The sequence below is a fragment of the Cyprinus carpio genome, chromosome A13 (assembly GCF_018340385.1).
Source record: "Cyprinus carpio isolate SPL01 chromosome A13, ASM1834038v1, whole genome shotgun sequence".
Taxonomy (NCBI): domain Eukaryota; kingdom Metazoa; phylum Chordata; class Actinopteri; order Cypriniformes; family Cyprinidae; genus Cyprinus; species Cyprinus carpio.
In genome coordinates, this window is record NC_056584.1 from 29,435,433 (window position 1) to 29,441,762 (window position 6,330).

At 37.6% G+C, this 6,330-nt stretch overlaps 1 pseudogene; it reads left to right on the forward strand.

Annotated features, from left to right (window-relative positions):
- The window catches only part of LOC109102383, a 31,752-nt pseudogene extending 27,477 nt beyond the window's left edge, over positions 1–4,275 (forward strand).
- The last annotated feature ends 2,055 nt before the right edge of the window (positions 4,276–6,330 follow it).

Consider the following 6,330-nt stretch of genomic DNA (forward strand, 5'->3'; position numbering starts at 1 on the left):
TTTTTTTTAAAACTTGAACTTCCTACTATTTAACTGACTTAAAATCTCAGAAGTTTATAAGTTAAAAAGGGTAAATGTCCACAGTGCCTGTTAAATATCCTAAATGTTACTTGTGTTAACCATATAATAACTAACAATATAATTCGATTTTTGTTAATGACACTTCCTTTAATAATGGGCGGCAACCGTTATATCAACATTTTGAATGAGCAACGCGCGAGGCAGTTTGAGCGTGCGAAGTAATGTGCTGCAACAAAGTCATTTTGAGATGCAATGAAATAAAAAAATAAAAACCCGGGATAGCCGAGAATTAGCCCACTCTGTTCCTAGTATAATAATAGTAATAATTACGTTAACCACAGTAACACATTTTAACCGATAAATCGCCTATATTTTGTTGCGGCATGTTATTTTATTTTATTTATTTGATTTATTTATTTTTTAACATGCTAAAAAATAATTAAGTTTGGTGGAGGAAAAAAAATCTATATTCCATGTATAGTTTGCAATTTATTAACATTCGAAATAAAACGTCTGCCCTATAATGTTACTAATGTACCAACATGCATAATTTTTTAGTTCTCTTCACTTTACAAAAACTCCTTTAAATTTAACAAACTTATCAGAACGAACAATAATTAATTAAAATATATAATTCTAATTGAATAAATAAAATTCAGTATATATAAAATATAGGCTTAGCTATAAACAAACAAAAAAATACATGAATAATTACATTTAAAGCGAACCATGCGGAACGGTTGGGGCTCTCATTTCAGGAGAGGGAAATCCAAACGTGTCCATATTCGTGATGTGGCCTCTTTGCAAGCTTAACTGTTAAATAGGCTTTGGTAGTTCATGCGTGTTTCAGTATCGATGAAAAAAAAAAATAAAAAAAATCAATAATTAACAAAATTATGCCAAGGTGGACCGCTGCTCGCGTCAGATGGCCACGGGTGGTGAACGGCTACTGTTTCCAATGAATGGTGCGAGAGGCACCCGCGGCGATTCAAACAGCTGAAACAGAAAATAACTAAATTTTGGTCCCACAAGAAAGGCATAAGTCAAAAATGTTGGTAGCATTTTGAAGAAAAATCAAGAATAATAACAGAATTAATAATAATTATTGCTAAATGCTGGACTGTTCTCATTTCGATCTGCAAATGGAACCTGAAGGATGTTTTTTTTAACCCAAAGAATGAACCGAAATGAAAAATTTAGCTTTTTCTGTATATATAGGCCTTATATTTATGGACTGTTTCATAACAATAGACATGACTAAGGATCAGTTGTGTAAAGGTCTTCTTTTAATTTTTGATGAGTAGACTGTAGCCTAAGAATATCCTACCATGTTGAAATTAACTCACGTGGACATTTTTTAAAAATGGTTTTTAAAAGATGTTTTATAATCATAAATGTTATTGTGTGTTTTTTCTTCCTCCTTTTTCTTATTTTACAAATACATTCAGTTCGCAAATCGGGCCCTTGGTGCCAACTCACTCACGCTTCATTTTGGGGGAGTATCGCTCTTTATTGTTGAATCTAAGACAGAAACCCTCCCCCCCCCATGGCATTTGAAGTGAAAACTTTGAAAATGGGTTTTTTTAAATTTGCAATTTTTTTGAAACACTATCATTATTGGCTCCATGTAAAACAAACAAAACATGAATTTGTGAAAACTTGTAAATGCATGCATATTATGTGTTCCGGTTAGTATTGTTGTTGGCACATAGTTTTTCCTTTACAAACGACCCCATCGCCTAACTACAGGCCACTGGACGTGTATAATACCAGCGTAATTTTTGCAGGATCTGTGCTAACAGGGTGGACGGGATTCACCCAAGTACAACAACATTCCAATCAACCAATCAGGAATCGAGGGATACGTTTGGGCAAGAAAGGTCAGTTTTAGGCTTACCAAGTTGGGTTAGATGCTTCTACACCCCTATTTCGCTCTTGATTTAAGGAATAAAGTATGGGTAAGAGGTTAGGTTTAGGGATACCTCTACCAAAACGTAGGATATTTCAAGTTAATTTTATTAAGTAATACTTAGTACAGTTCAAAGTATATTTTTTAGTAGAAGCTATGATTATATTAGACAGTGAAAAAGTGGACCAAGACTCAAAACAAACTTACTAAAACTTTAAAAAATAAAAAAACAAAAAACAGAAAATATACAAATAAAATCTACTTCAAATAATTATCAACACACTCGAATCGTACATTCCGTATATAAAGTAACACTGATCCCCCGGGTATTATGACATCATACAGGTGCTGGTGTCATCTAATTATAATATCATCAAAAACAAAGTTGATTTATTTTACCTAATTCCAATTCAAAAAAGTGAACCTTGATTATTAATTCTTCATTACATACAGACGATATATTTCAAATGTTATTTCTTTAATTTGATATTATAACTGACAACGAAGGAAAATCCACACTACAGATCTCAGAAAATTAGAATATTACTTAAGACCAATACAAACGAAAGGATTTTTAGAAATCTTGGCCAACTGAAAAGTATGAACATGAAAAAGTATGAGCATGTACAGCACTTCAATACTTAGTTGGGGCTCCTTTTGCCTGCAGTTACGCAGCAATGCGGCCGTGGCATGGAGTCGATCAGTCTGTGGCACTGCTCAGGTGTTATGAGAGAATTCAGGTTGCTCCTGATGAGTGGCCTTCAGCTCTTCTGCATTCTTGGGTCTGGCATATCGCATCTTCCTCTTCACAATACACCATAGATTTTCTTTGGGTTGGTGGTCAGTGAGTTTGCTGGCCAATTAAGAACCAGGTATACCATGGTCCTTAAACCAGGTACTGGAAGCTTTGGCACTGTGTGCAGGTGCCAAGTCCTGTTGGAAACATTGAAATCTGCAGCTCCATAAAGTTGGATAGCATCAGGAAGCATTGAAGTGCTCTAAAAACTTCCTGGGGTACTCACGGCTGGCGCTTGACCCTGGACCTACAGAAAAACACAGTGGACCAACACCAGCAGATGACATGGCACACCAAACCATCACCTGACTGTGAAAAAACTTTACACTGGACCTCAAAAACAACGTGGATTGTGTGCCTCTACTCTCTTCCTCCAGTCTCTGGGACCCTGATTTCCAAAGAAAATGCAAAATTTTACTTTCATCAGAGAGAACATAACTTTGGACCACTCAGCAGCAGTCAGTCCTTTTTGAAGCGAGACGCTTCTGGCGCTGTCTGTTGTTCAAGAGTGGCTGACACAGGAATGCGACAGCTGAAACCCATGTCTTGCATGCGTCTGTGTGTAGTGGTTCCTTGAAGCACTGACTCCACCTGCAGTCCACTCTTTGTGAATCTCCCCACATTTTTTGAATGTTTTTTGTTGCACAATCCTCTCCAGGGTCTGCGGTTATCCCTATTGCTTGTACACTTTTTTTCTACCACATCTTTTTCTTCCATTCGCTCTCTGTTATTGTGCTTGGACACAGAGCTCTGGTGAACAGCCAGCCTCTTTACCAATGACCTTTTGTGTCTTGCCCTACTTGTTGGTGTCAATGGTCACCTTTTGGACAACTGTCAAGTCAGCAGTCTTCCCCAATGATTGTGCAGCCTACAGAACTAGACAGAGATAGAGACCATTTAAAGGCCTTTGCACGTGTTTTGAGTAAATTAGCTGTATTAGAGTGTGGCACCAGGTCTGCTTCAATGTGAACCTGAAGATACTGAATTTGGGATTTTCCTTAGTTGTCAGTTATAATCATCAGAATTAAAAGAAATAAACATTTGAAATATATCAGTCTGTGTGTAATGAATGAATATAATATACAAGTTTCACTTTGTTTTTTTGAATGGAATTAGTGAAATAAATCAACTTTTTGATGATATTCTAATTATATGGACCAGCACCTTTATAAGGACATTGATTAGTACTGGATTGAAATAAATAAAATAATGTTGTGCTTAGGAAAATTCACCTTCTTGAGTTTTACTTCTTGTGTTAACCTTTTTAAAATGAATGAATGAATAAAAAAATAAAATAAAAAAAATATTAATGACGAAACAGGCCTTTCTACCGAAACTGTACTAAAAACCTCTGAAAACCAATTTGGGAACTGAAACCTCATAACACACATACTCTACAGACTGTCATACAAACCTAAAGATGAAGATGAAGAGCATCAGCAGCATGCAGAATGTGGCCACACTGTCCATGGTCTTCATCAGTACCATCAGCTGCTCTTCAGCAGGTGCTGGGAGGAACCGCACCAGCTTTAATACCCTTAGTAAATGAAATGTCCATAAACCGAAAAAAAAACCCTCCATCGATTGTCCCTAAGATCCACACATGTAGTAGCAAACACCAAAGAAACGAACTGTGGTCCCCCCCCCAAAATACACAGTATTTACAACGATTTGTAGTAGTATACAAATATCAGTGTTCTATTAGTAAACTCGTAAATGTACTTTCAATACTCCTTGGGGACTAAATTGGCCCATTTCTGTATATAAAAGTATCGTGTAAGGAGCAAACAGTAGCCAAAACTTTGAGTACACAAGTATGTTTTGACCTCTATGTTTGTTAGTTTGCACTGCAAATTGTACTAAAGTGAACTATAGTATACTGATAGTTTACTAATAAATAATTTGTATACTTTGAAAAGTTATAGTCTTTCAGTAAACTACTCGTTTAGTAGTTTATCTGCAACGTATTTTGCTTTAAAGTGAAACTTTACATCATACTTTAAGTGTATACAGGTCTTCTCAAATTCAGCATATTTTTAAAAAGTTCATTATTGTCCATAATGTAATGATAATATAAAAATTAACTTTAATATATTTTAGATTCATTGCACACCAACTGAAATATTTTTAAGGTCTTTTATGTTTTTAATACTGTGATTTTGGCATACAGCTCATGAAAACCAAAATTCCTCATCACAACCCAAAATTTAGCAATCTCATGAAAAAGGTTCTCTAAACGAGCTATTAATCTCATCATCTGAATCAAACTAATAACTCTAAACACCTGCAAAAAGATTCCTGAGGCTTTTAAAAAACTCCCGGCATGGTTCATTACTCAAAACCGCAATCATGGGGTAAGACTGCCGACCTGACACTGTCGCAGAAGGCCATCATTGACACCCTCAAGCGAGAGGGTAAGACACAGAAAGAAATTTCTGAACGAATAGGCTGTTCCAGAGTGCTGTATCAAAGGCACCGGGTCAGTGGGAAGTCTGTGGGAAGGAAAAAGTGTGACAAAAAAAAAAAACTGCTGCACACGAGAAGAGAGTGACCGGACCCTGATGGAAGATTGATTTGGAGAAGGACCGATTCCAGACCTTGGGGGACCTGCGGAGGAAGCAGTGGAATGAGTCTGGAGTAGAACCATCCAGAGCCACCCGTGCACAGTCGTGTGCTTTGAACCAGTGAAACAGGCAGAAGCGCCTGGACCTGGGCTACAGAGAAGCAGCACTGGACTGTTGCTCAGTGGTCCAAAAGTACTTTTTTCGGACTGAAAGCAAATTTTGCATGTCATTCGGAAATCAAGGGGCCAGAGTCTGGAGGAAGACTGGGGAGAGGGAAATGCCCAAAAATGCCTGAAGTCCAGTGGTCAAGTACCCACAGTCACAGTGATGGTCTGGGGTGCCATGTCAGCTGCTGGTGCTTGGTCCACTTTGTGTTTTATCAAGGGCAGGGTCAATGCAGCTAGCTATCAGGAGATTTTGTGAGCACTTCATGCTTCCATCTCCGGCTGAAAAAGCTTTATGGAGATGAAGATTTATTTTTTCAGCACGACCTGGCACCTGCTCACAGTGCCAAAACCACTGGTAAATGGTTTACTGACCCATGGTATTACTGTGCTCAATTGTGCCTGCCCAACTCTCCTGACCTGAACCCCATAGAGAATCTGTGGGATATTGTGAAAGAGAAAGTTGAGAGACGCAAGACCCAACACTCTGGCTGAGCTTAAGGCCGCTATCGAAGCATCCTGGGCCTCCATAACACCTCACGCACCGTGCCACAGGCTGGATTGCCTCCATGCCACGCCGCATTGAAGCAGTCATTTCTGCAACAAGGATTCCCGACCAAGTATTGAGTGCATAACTGAACATAATTATTTGAAGGTTGACTTTTTTTGTTTTTATTATAAAAACACTTTTCTTTATTGGTCGGATGAAATATATGCTACAATTTTTTGAGCTAGGAATTTTGGGTTTTTCATGAGCTGCCTATGCCAAAATCATCAGCGTATTTTGACAACAATCAAAGACCTGAAATATTTCAGATGTGTGCAATGAATCTAAAATATATGAAAGTAAATTTGTATCATACATTATGGAAAATA